Raw genomic sequence first — 13,046 nt, forward strand, 5'->3', positions numbered from 1 at the left:
TTAAAGTCGAAAGTGAAGGCCGACTGCGCTGAAGCGCAGTTCAGGTACAAGAAGTGAAATGGACCCAGTCAGCGCTTAGCGTCGGACTTGGAAATATTTCTGAAGGAAAATGTCTGAGAAGGTTGACTATCATCCGGACAAGAATGTAAGCTTGTCAGATGATGGATCGTGGCTGTCGGATGGCCAAGGCACGAAACCGCAGTGAAGATTTTTACCTTTGGACTTAGTCGCTGAAATGGAGGTCTAAAATCTCCAGCGTGGGGAAGCAGAAGGCTATAGCCGAGGACAGTTCTAGGAGGTCGGATACCGCTTTGGTGAAGGACCGCTGAAATGGATTTGCTGATGCACAGAAGAAAGTAGCGGGAGAAGCTGCAAAGTCAATCTGATCGGCCAGGCACTTAGAGCGGACAGGCGAGCAGGTTGGTCTCAGTCTCCTCTCGGTTCTCAGAGCACTTTTAGCCCAAATTATGTCTAAGTCCTCAGTTTTGGAAAATGGCCATCTGGGTATCCTTAGCACCACAACCAATGGTCCAGGACTCACTCAGGATGAGTCCAGGTGCCGGTTCAAGAAGGTGGGAGTCTGGTATATCTCTGTTGCTATGAACAGGAGGCCAGCAAACTAGCCCGTGGAGTCACTTCAACAGAGCTGGCCTATGAGGGTTCAAGCCAGGGTCCAAGCAGTAAAGCAGTCCTTACAGGTACAGCAGCAGTCTGGCAGAGTGCACAGCAGGTAGTCCTCGAAGATTCCTTCTGCAGATCCAGTAATGAACTGATGAGTGGGTCTGAATGTCCTATTTTTGTTCCAAGGTGCATTTTTTCTGAAAGGTGGGAGAGGTTTACCAAACAGGTTTTTCAAAGTGCTTGGAATTAACTTGGCTCCCCTGCCCTTGTTCCAAGCTGGCTATAGTGACAATACAGGGTTGTTAGACATTTTGTGTGAGACAAGACACAGCCTATTCGGGTGTAAGTGGGGCAGTGCTCAGCTTAGCCCACCCCAAATCCTGCAACTTGATGACACAGTGAGGAACACCTAATCCTTCTATTGTGCGACTGACTCGGAGGAATTCTCAAAGTCCAGCTGTCAGATACACCAAGCCACGTGGCCCAAGACAGGCTGCAGGCACAAAGGGCTAGAAAACTCCAACTTTCTAAAAGCGCAATTTTCAAAATTGTAATAAAAGATCCAATTTTACCATTAAATAGGGCTCATCATTTCAGTTCCATAGATAGCACAGATGATATATCTGCCTTCTCTCAATTAGGGATTACAGCCTATTTCTCGTAATAAGGACCCCAGAATGTTATTCTGTCGGAGGGGTAGGCCGCTCAGTAGCGAACAACAAATATGGGAGGTTTTGTTTTAACTGCCAAGACATGTAAAACTTAAAAGTACATATCCAACCTTTTTATTACACAGCAACATGCCCTTAGGGCTGCCTAAGGCATACCTTGAGAGTGACTTATAGGCAATAGGGGAGTTTAGGGTTTGGCAAGTGGCAGGTCGAAATGGCAGTGTAACATTGAATTCTGACTGCAATGGCAGGCCTCGGACAAATTTTAGAGTGCTACTTAGGTGGGTGGCACAATATGTGCTACAGGTCCACTGATAGCATTTGCTATACAGGCCCTGAGTATATGGTATGTCACTCTACAAGGGACTTACAAGTAAATTAAATATGTCAAATAGGAATATGACAGTCAAACCATGTTTAGGAAAGTGAGCACTAGCACTTTAGCACTGGTTAGCGGTAGTAAAGTACACAGAGTCCTAATGTGAACAAAAGCAAAAATATGTCAAAAATTGGAGGGTAAGAGGCAAAACGTTTGAGGAGGTCTCTGCAGAGAGGGTCAGGCCCACTAGACATGGACTCAATAAAAGTGCATATCCAAACATAACAAGAGTATTTGCAGAAACCTGTGCCAGTGAAGAAGAGTGGCCACAGGAAGTAGTACTTGGTCCAAACTCCACAGCACAAACAAAGACTGGAAGCCCAAAAGGAAGCTGGAGGAGAGGAGGAGGTGCGGATCAATAGGAAGTTAGCAAACAAAAGTGATGTGGGAGCCAACCAATTGTAATTGATGGACGGGTTCTAAGCCCCTTTTAAGATTCTATTCCATTAAAAAAGATTTCACAAGCACAGTCCAAGCGCTGTGCTGTCGAAACCTAAAAATGCATATAAATTGTTTCTTGAAGTACAAAGTTACATGCCAGGAAGCACACTACCAACATCCCACTGAAAATAATACAAAAGGTTTACAAAACACAAAGGCTCAGATAGTATGTTCTCAAGTTGCAGGCAGTGCTGCAGTTTGAGAATGGTCTGCTTTTAATCTATTTTCTCAGTGGAAGAATTTCACACAGAACATGCGTTTGCATTTGGATGTATGCCAATGTACAGCATATGAGCCAAAAGTCCTTCTCAGGATGAAGAATTGCCTTTTTTTCGAATTTGTGTTCGGGAGGTGAGAGACAAGGATGCTGGTCCAGCTTTAATTTGATTTGACAGTCCCATTCTATCCCACCGCCAAGCCAGACTCACGCCTTCATTGACTCGCCCACCCATAATGCCCAAGTACTCTTCACAGAACTGAACACCTAGAGTAAGCTATTTACACCAAATGGTAGGCTCATGCCATTAAATAGTTAATATTCTGATGTGGATTCACCCGAAAATAAGGATGTTTTGAGATCTTATTATTGGGGCTTTAAATAAATTATACGCCATTATCATGAAAACAATGCATTTGATGTATTTTTTGAGCTGTAGCCTCTACTTCGAGGTATCACATGCAGCATTCCTATTAGTACCCAATAAAAAAAAGTTCTTCTCCTGCAGACTCTCAATTGTGGAAGAAACACCAACTTGCAGCCTCGTGACCGGAATCATGGGCTTCCTCTCATTAATTTGACATAGCCATTGACAGCTCAGCATGACTGGCCCAAACCCCTTTCCGTACATCCTTCAATGCCTACTCCAGGGATGTTGCCCTCTCGCTCCTATCATCACATTTCCTCGACTTCTCTACCTTAAAACCTTGGACTCTTAAGCTCTCTGCACACAACCATTGGAAGTCCCGGTCAATTTGTTCTTGGATAAAACTGGTACTGTAAGTGCGGAGAATAATTCATTTTCCTCCCTTTTGGTTCCCCTATCCTCTGCCTATGCCCAGTTCCCTAAATTACAATTTCTCGCTCCAAGTGATACATTCTGCACTCTCTTTCAAGTCTTATGGATAGCTCCAATTGCTGTAATTAAGCAGCTCTATCTAGTTCTACATTTCATTGAACGATCTCTTCTCTCTAGCCTCATTTTCTTGCAATCTGTTATCATTCGTTCCTACAAACCTTCGCTAAACCTGTTGATCCCACAATCTAGTCTCAATCTCAAACCATTATTTTTATTCTAAACTCCAAGCGCATATTTTATTAATTCTTACGACTTAACTGATAATGAAGCTGAATTCCACCTGGATGAAATCACTACTTTTTGGCCTTATTCTCTACATGTACTGACAACAGCAGCACTGGTGTGCCAATAATTCCCACCCTTTTTTTTACTTAATTCATTAACCCTTCGTTCTGCCTATCTCAAAGTCACTTGAATCTGAAGAGGTGGGGAATTTGCCCCCCCCCACCCCCCCTTGGATAATCTCCTCCATGTTAACGCGGGTCGCCTGATCTAACATCTCCGTCTGTCTCGCCAACATCAAGCTCCTTTTCCATCTCCTCTTATTCAGTCTGTCTTAGTACCTGGTCTCTCTAATCCAGCTCCAAAGCTTCACCGTCTATATTTATGAAGATACTGCTAAGGTTCCTCTATGTCTTGGTGACACTTCTTACCCCCCACCACAGTGCTTTACAACAGATCACGGTCTGGGAGAGTTATGATCGTTACCTATGATGTTTCCCCATCTGCAAGTTTCTCCAGACAGCTTGGTTCTCTTCTTAGGTACAGATTTTTGACTTAAAGTGGGTTCTTCTTTCCACACCAACTGGAAATAATTCTACCTTCCTTTTTTTCCTTCTTTCTCCTCAATGTAGCAGAAATCTTTACACCTTCTCAGTGTTACAAATGTAGTCAAATTCTCTCTCATTCTTCTGACTGATTTCAGGCTGTGCCACAATCTTGTGTTAACTTGTGCCCTTTTAAACAGTGCTGTAAATCATATGCCTGGCTTTCTAAACTGATGAATTAAATTGGTTATGTCTCTAGTCTATCAGTCTCAGAGAGCTTCCCACAAAAGAGTTCAGGGAAGCTCCACTCATGTAATAGCAGCTTCTAGGGCAGTAGCAAGGGGTGCCTCTGTTCAGGATATTTGACGTGCAGCAACGGGGTGGTCCTTTCGACTTTTATGAAGCACTTTCACTTGCATTTAATGAATCAACCAGGTTTGGACTTTGGTTCTAAGTATTGCATTGTGAATTTATGTTACTCGGATTATCCTTCCTCGTCCGAGCACATACATTCCAGCATCATTCACTTCATTGTGACTGGTTCCTTTTGGCTCTAGGATGACAGAATGATGTGGTCTCCCTCCCCTTTTGATCCCGGATGAGGAGATAAAGTAGGAGGGGAGGGTGCAGGTAAGTGCTCAATGGATTCGTTTTTTCAGTTTTAGCTTTGTAATGTGGTACCTTCGTGGAGGTGTGACTCACCTCATTTCTGCAAGTCCTGGGAGGAGGAAGATATTCAGTCATGAAGATTACCAGTAAGTAATCAGCACATTACCAACCTAAAGCATCCCTAGGGAACATTGCAAGGCCAATGTCGGACCTGTTCATAGTTAAAGGATTCCAACTTTCTTATAATCTGCCTACAGACATTTTCACAGAGGTCAACCACCTGGTCCTAGCCTATTCAAGTTTCCTCTTTTTCATGATTACATTAAAAGTTCAGCAGAGATGTGAAAATTTGGTTCCTCAGATGATTACTTCAACCACTGACCCTGAGATAAAACCTAAAACGATCTCTCCCATCAGTTTATGTACAGCCCAGAGTTATGGAACAGTGCCCACCAGCACATCTTGCCAAGAAAACGATAGACACAAGCACCTTTCCCAAAATGGGTGCCTCTCCCCAACACAGTCTTACAATTACTTCATTTTAAGGATGAGATATAATACCTACGCCGTCTTACTCATACAATATACCTCTTTACGCAATATTCAATGCACTGCCCCTATGAAGACCCATTTCCTGACAGTTGTACGTTACCATGCCTGCCATTACATCGTGGACCTTTACCACGCATTTTTGTGCGTTTCTAACATATATATATATATATATATATATATATATATATATATATATATACACACACACACACGTGTATACACATAAATATGTATTTTTGGGGAAGAACCCTCAGACCATATATGTATATATATATATCCTTTAGTTACTCTTAGAGCCTCCCTTTACCTCTTCGCTCCTCTCAACCCAAACATTACCCTGACTTCCAGTTACCTATATAAATTCCTAACCCCTTAAATTGCACTTACCCGCATTACCTCTACAAACTCCTAAACCCTAAACTTATCCTTACCTCTGTCCGCACTTTTATTCCCCTTCCTTCTCTTTTAAAAATAAATAACTAAATAACACTGAAAACGATGTTATTAAAAACAAATACATGCGTGATAAAGGTTAAAAGCACTTACCGGCATGACAAAGGCCATTTACCCTTACTGATTAAAGCAATGGACGACTCCAATAATATCTACACATCCCAACACTGCCTTAACTTCTACATCTAACCACAAGATGGAGGATAGTAAATAGTCTTTCCAGCGGCCCTCCTGGTCTCAATATGATGTAATCAGTGTCACCTTATATCATATCATATACACCAATTCCCTACCCGATTCCTTATCAGTGAGGCAGGTGAATATTGAATATAAAGACTGTGTGGAACTTTGCTGCAACTGTATTACAAATACAAGGTACACATACAAGTTCTACTATCTCCCTTAACTAACCACTCCATACTAACCAGATAGCCCCACAAAGATCAGAGAGATGACACATATAGCTGGTCTTCGGAGGACTTCAACATATTGCACCCTGTACCAGATAGTCTTATACTCCGATCACCGACATCCAATAATGTCAATAATGGAAAAGAACGATTATAACTCCGTGCCTCTTGGCAAACCTCCATACTTGACATCTTATAAGGAAATCATATTATCGCTGGCAAGCTCTGCATCCCATAACACGATAATCACACCTCGGTGGTCATAGTCACACCTCGGTGGTCATTACGCACAACATGGAAACACTTCCCACATAGGCTCAAATCAAAGAGAACATGCTCCGAAACACACACCCACTCAGTTTAACGTGCTAGAAGTGTGGATAAGAACTTCAGCACCCCACATAATGGTAGTAAATGCTAAACAATGATATACTACAATACAATGCATACAAACTATTAATCTTGTTTTCCCTAAATAGATTTGTAAAATAAAATCCTAGTTAGACAAATGTTTGTCAAGGTCTTTGTCACAGACTGCTTCAACTACTGTCATCCAAAAATTAGTATGCTTCTTAAAGTCAAAACAACGGTGAAAAATGCAGTAGAATCAAGTTGCACCGTTTTCAGCGATTGTGTAATATGGAATTCCATAAAACCAGTTTTGTGAAGGATCATATTACTTTAGCATTTTGCCTCAAAAGCAGTTTTAGTCTGCATTCTTATTGATACCTATGCACGAAGAAACGGAGAGAAAGAGAGAAAAAAAAAAAAAACTTTCCCTCAAAATTTGCACAAAAATAAAGATACTGCAGGAAACAACGCATGAGTAAGAAGGGTGGAAATATCTGCAAAATGCAGCAGGCGCAGAATTATTTCAAGAAAAACCTATGCATATTAGAATTTAAATAATTCGATTATTTGTAATCACCCATTCACTTGTGTAACCCTTATTGCCTGAAATCTGTAATAAGAAAATGCTTGAGATTTACACTCCTGCATTGCAATGATATGCTTATGGCACTTTTTGAAAACAATTATTTTTCCTTTACATGCAAGTTGGACATTTTTGGAAATCTTTATCTGAAAAAGAAATAAAGAAAACTTTTCAAGTGAAATCAGAGTAGTTGAGTGACCATCCTTTATTTAGCTTCTTTATGGGGTCCTCTGTCTCCCGCTGGCTTGATGCTAGATCTCACCGTCTGAGAACACAACACTGGCTTCCACTGGGCAGTAGTGACATGACTTCATTATGTAGCGACAGGCGATGATTTCATGTCACTGACAGCATACTACAGGCAGATTGGGGTGGGGAAGACATGGCCTTATTTAGATGCTAACATACCCATTACCTAAACTAGATCAGCAAGCAAAACCCACTGATCAAGAAACTTGCTGAAATTATTGGAAAACCTTCTAAATGCTACTCATCCCAGAGCCCAGGCAGCTCTGGGATGTCAATTTTGGGTCAAGTTCAGAAAGGAGGCAAGGTAGCTCATGAGTTAATTCTCAGTGTGGGCCTCTACAACCAAGTTCAGCATCCCTCATCCTAAGATTGCTAAATATGTTCCAGGAGACCTCAACATATGTTTTCACAAAAGAATCAAATGGTAGCTATCACAACGAGCCTTGAGGCCTCCAACCATCAACAAATTGTTTAGAGGCACAATCACTCGCTGGACACGGATGCCATATTTGTCCGCTTGGGACAGGCCAGAGATACAGATAACTCGCCAGATGTTGGAGTGACCACAGCATAATCACCGTCAGGATCAACACACCTATCAAAAACGACACTGCAAAAACACCATAAACCACAAACAACAAATGTTCATTCAGACAATGTGAAAAACAAAACCTCCCCGAACTCAACTTCGATCAAGAAAGAACTGTAATAAACATGCTACCTCATACCACCTACAATTGGTTTGCCACAACACTGGACAAACAGATACCATTGTAGACTACATCCACCACAAAAAAAGAAAACCATATGGATTAATGTCATCATCAAAGGAATGAAAAGACAACTCCACATAGCAAATGGAGAAAATCAAGAGATCAAAAAACATACTATACCACCATAACTACGCCTACAGAAGAGCCATCAGCGCTATGAAAATATGATACTGAACTGGAATCCTCTTCTAAAAAAAAAAACTCCACAAACATCTGGCATAATTCCACAATCCAGAGTGCCAAAACACTGACACACGTAAATTGCAAAACTTCTGTGACAAACTCTCTGAAGAATTCAGTTAAAAAATGAAATTGAAATCAACACAAGAACACAGACAATACCACCCCAACACATTCCCAACCACCATAGAAAAAGACAATAGCAAACTTCCACTTCTACATACTTTTGATACCCTCTCAGGAAAAATTTCCCCAACATTATCATGGCAATCAGACCATCAGGCTCACCATCAGACCCAGCATGTCTGAAACTCTTTAAAGATATCCCGTGCACGACCTGTGCAGGGAAGGTAGCTTTAAGCTTACTCAACAAGTCTCTGGAACTAGTTTCATTCTCACATGAGCTAAAAGTCTCCTACATTAGGCCCTCCTCAAAAAGATAAACCTTGACCCATCAAACTACAGGCCTATGTAAAATGGTCCAAACCTCTGGAAAATATTTCAAGGAGCAGTGTTTACTCAACTTTTAAAATTGACAGAAGAAAATGACCTGATATCAGACCAGCTCAGCTTCAGACCAGACAGAGGCACAGTCCTCTATCATAAGCATTTAGGATGACCTAACACTCACAGTGGATAAGAACGGAGTGGCTGCCCTATCGTTTCGGGATTCATCAGCTGTATTTGACACTGTCCACTGCCACACCACTGCAAAGACTCCACTGTCTCAGAATTTGTGAAAATACTCTAAAATGGATTGCTTCTCCCCTCGGAGACAAAGTGTGGTTTACCTTCCACATCTGCTCCACATACCCAACACTGTGGAGTCCCTCAAGGGATCATCATATCCCCTTCTAACATTCAACACCTGCCTAACTCATTTAACAAACATGATTAAATCATTCAACCTCAACTGTTACAACTATGCAGATGACACCCAAATCATTCTAAAAAAGAATGGAGAAAACCTCTACAACTTAAAACCTGGCAACAACCTTTTTGCTATAAACACATGGATGATAAGTAACTACCTAAAGCTCAACAATGCAAAGACCTGCGGAAAATGGTAGAAACACAAGCCTACTGCTGTACAGCTCAAGGAACTTGAGGCCCCTCCAACATAATTAGGAAAATCAGAAGCCTAGGGGTAACAATGGATTCAGACCTATTCTTGATCCCACATTTCAGTGTTACAAAACGGCACCTTCTATACAATGAAAATACTGTGTTACATCTTCCCATACCTTGGATATCAACAAAAACAACAAGTTAGCACTTGTAATTTCTGAGCTTTATTATGCCCACAGCCTATTCCTTGGTGGAGCCAGACTCGTATCCAAACCACAATTAAACCAACATGCTGCTGCAAGACTCCTGCTCCACCTTCACCCAAGAGAACACATGACTTAAATCGTACAGTATCTCCACTGGAGACCTATAGCTAAAAGGGCAATGCTCAAGGCACTCTGCATTGTCCAGTGAACACTTCCAGGGGAAAAGGACCATAACAACTAGAAGATAAATTCAAGAAATGCAAAGAAACAGCACACTGTGCTGCAGCCTTGTACCACAGAGCATACCAAACCATGAAAATTCAATTTCAGGCACAGCTTTCTCAGTACAAGCCAACAAACTATGGCACTCACTCAGTGCTTAATATGTAAATAAAAACGTGCCGGTGCCCAAAGCCTTCCTCCTAAAACACACAGGTGCTGCATATAAGTGCGAGCACGGAATAATGAGGCAGCGTAATCCTGAAGCCATCTTGGGCCTAATCAATCCATTTAATGCCAATCCGTGCCCCTTCAGCTCACTCTGGCAGCTTTCTGCTCTCTCCCTTTGTGACGCTTTTTGTTTTTTCTCTCTCCCCGTCTTTCCCATATGTGTCTTTTGCTCGCAGCAAATGCTTGAGGCAGAAGATTAAGCCCCAGCCCTCAAAAAAATCAGTGCCGTTGCTCAGCACCGGAAACAACAAGCACAAATTAAGCACTGCACTCACCACAAGCCAAGGTTTTTAGCATTCCGGTGCATGTACACTTCAAAAGATAGTTGAAAACATTACTCTTTCCAAGATAACAAAATCATCATGCAACCCCGGTGTAAATCTCAGAAAGATAATCACACCATCAGTACAATCTACAGTTAACAGACTACAGATATGGAACCACTCAACCACAGCCAGGTTTACTATACCTAGGTAAGCTAAGAAGGGCTGACCTATAGTTAGCCTGACTATTATATAGGAACATCAATTCATATATGCCCTTCTGGCTCACACTAATACCACAACATTAAATAGTTGCCATCTATTTGTAGCTTAATCCTCTTACGCTCACATAAGACACATATCCTACGTGTCTTGTCCATCACCCCTACTGTACCAGTCAATAAACACCAAATGAACAGGCAAGAGTTCATTGAGGAGATCCGTCACCTACTGCTGGCCAATTGGAGGATTCTATTCTGGTCCACCACTGCAGGCCTCAAGTATCAACACACTATGACTGGTTCTTTATCTCTCACAATGACATTTAAACACAGGATGATGGTAACAAAGCTCATCCCAGTAGATCTCCCAAACCACTTCTGTCTTCAACCATGCCTGCTTAGGATCAAAAACAATTGAGACAAAATATTAGGTTGGACAATCCAGTGCAGTAACCAGTCAAGTGGGCTAAGACTATAAAAAGTACCTTATAGGGAGCTGCAGAGCTATTGAAAGCTGCCAGTTTACTGAAAACCATAAACCACTGATCTCCAAACTTCTTAATGCCGCGCCCCCCCCGGTTGAAAAATAAAAATCTATGGGCCCCGCCTTCAGAATTTTTCACAAATATTTTATAAAGATGGCAATGTTTAAAAATGTCCAGATCTATTTAAACATGCAGTTAGGTGCTGTTACCTTGTTTAAAAAGGCAATAACACACTGTTTAAAACAAAGGCCTGTTATCTGTATAATGCTTCTTTTGGCCAGAGTTGGTCGGCCCCCCTGGGACCACTTGAGGCCCCACCTAGGGGGGCCCGCCCACCAGTTTGAAGACCTCTGCCATAAACTGTGTCTGTTTCACCACTTCTTCATAAGCCAAACTAATTTTAAGCACTAACTCCAGTAACACAATAACCGTATCGGTGGTCATCATAAACAACATTGAAACACTTCCCATACAGGATCAAAAAATAAAGAGAATACAATCCCAATCACACGCTCTACATAATGTGGCTTGTTGGCAATGCAGATAAGCACTTAAGTGCTTATATAGGGGTACTAAGCGCTATATAAATGCTAAAATACAATACAACCACTAAAGTGGGTAAGAATATCTCTTATATACAACAGTTACAAACAGGTGTTAAATAAATATAGTTTTTACTATCACGACATTTACCATCCTGACCGTTGAACTTTTTCAAACTGCTCTACATAATATGAGCCAGATGTCCAAAGACTTTTTACGTTAGCAAACAGCCCGATTCACAATGTAGAATGGCATTTTTAAATGTACAAAGGCCAAATTGTGATTTGGTATTAGGAAGGGGTGTGTTTAGGGCGTCCCTTCCTAATAACATATAATATCGGTATGTATGAATGTTTTGCCACCAAAATGCAATTTACCACTAACTTCAATTTGGTGATAACACATTTGCAAATGGGAAGGGGTCGAGAACCCCTTCCCCTTTCTGAATGATTGTAAAAACATGTTTTAGGAACAGACAGTGGTCCCACAGACTACTGCCTACTCTTAAAAAAACAAAAAGAAAACTTTTCATTTTTTAAACAAATCCTGTTTTTCTTTAAGGAAAACAGGCTGCATTTATATATTTTTTTAAAACAATCACTGACATGGTGGTCTGCTGACCCCAGCAATCCATCTGTGTGATTTTTACGATTCCCAAAGGGTCGCAATCAGAGACCTACCTCAATAATATTAATGAGATAGGTCTAATTAAGACCCACTGGAAATCGTAATATTGGTCAAAGATACATTTGTACATTGGTGTTTGCTACTAGCAAATAGCAAAAAGTCGCTATTTGGTAATCAGGAGTACATGGGTACATCTGTGTCCCTTAATCTCGTTCCCTAAACATACCCTCCTTCACATGAGCAGAACTACAACCCACCATCTTCAAACCACAATGCGCCCAGACGTTTCCAGCGTGACACTAAACTTATTTTGTGAAAGGAAAACAATCCCCTTCCTACCAACCAACTGGGCGTTACCTAATCTTGGATTCTCGTCCATCTGCCCATTGCGTACTCGAATTTGAAGATGCATATAATGCAAAACGGGACACTTAGTTTTAGGGTGCAAAGGTTCCCAAACAAATCGGTAGCAGTGTCTTGAGGAAAAGCACGAGGACCTATGACACCAGTGCTGCAGATTGCAAAACGTTCCTTACATAAGCTCCCGCCCTCTTTCATAAGCGCTGCCTTCCATGTAAAACGTCAGGGGAGTTTGCAAACTACTCTGCGTAGTACAGACAAACTAAAACCGTGGAGGGGGCTTTATGACACTACCCACCGCTATAGTTCGTACCCCGGGTCCGCAATGCGCTCTTGCATATGTTACCTTTCAAGCAACGGGTCCCGCAGTCGCTGCCGCGCGTCTCGGAGGTGGCCAGGAAGTGGCAAGTACAATATGTGATCTTCTGTTTGCCCTTCCCAGCCCCAGAGTGTCCCTGGAATGCCAACCGGAAGTGAGCTAAGCAATCGTTCGCACACGACGCCCGGATTGGGACTAACACCAATTAAAAAAAAGTGTAGAAAGACATTTTCTGTTCAGTGTAACGATAGGTGCATTATTGCCTGTTATAATGAGCTCTGCAATAGTTGTCATATTGCTACGTTTCAGTAGTGTCTCAAGCGTGCTTGTTAAATATTAACTTTCAAACCACCGCGAGTTGGTTTTAATCACCTCAGCCTCCAGTCTTC

The 13,046-nt window shown here is 41.7% G+C and overlaps 1 protein-coding gene across 2 annotated transcripts in view; it reads right to left on the reverse strand.

Annotated features, from left to right (window-relative positions):
• The window catches only part of TSPO (translocator protein), a 39,910-nt gene extending 27,075 nt beyond the window's left edge, over positions 1 to 12,835 (reverse strand). The window contains exon 1 of one of the 2 annotated variants that reach the window (XM_069228299.1): positions 12,685 to 12,835. The gene's annotated coding sequence lies outside the window, so the exon portion shown is untranslated. The remainder of the gene's footprint in view (positions 1 to 12,684) is intronic. The other variant, XM_069228300.1, reaches the window with a different exon arrangement.
• Between the last annotated feature and the right edge of the window lie 211 nt (positions 12,836 to 13,046).

This window comes from Pleurodeles waltl, chromosome 4_1, assembly GCF_031143425.1.
Source record: "Pleurodeles waltl isolate 20211129_DDA chromosome 4_1, aPleWal1.hap1.20221129, whole genome shotgun sequence".
Lineage (NCBI taxonomy): Eukaryota > Metazoa > Chordata > Amphibia > Caudata > Salamandridae > Pleurodeles > Pleurodeles waltl.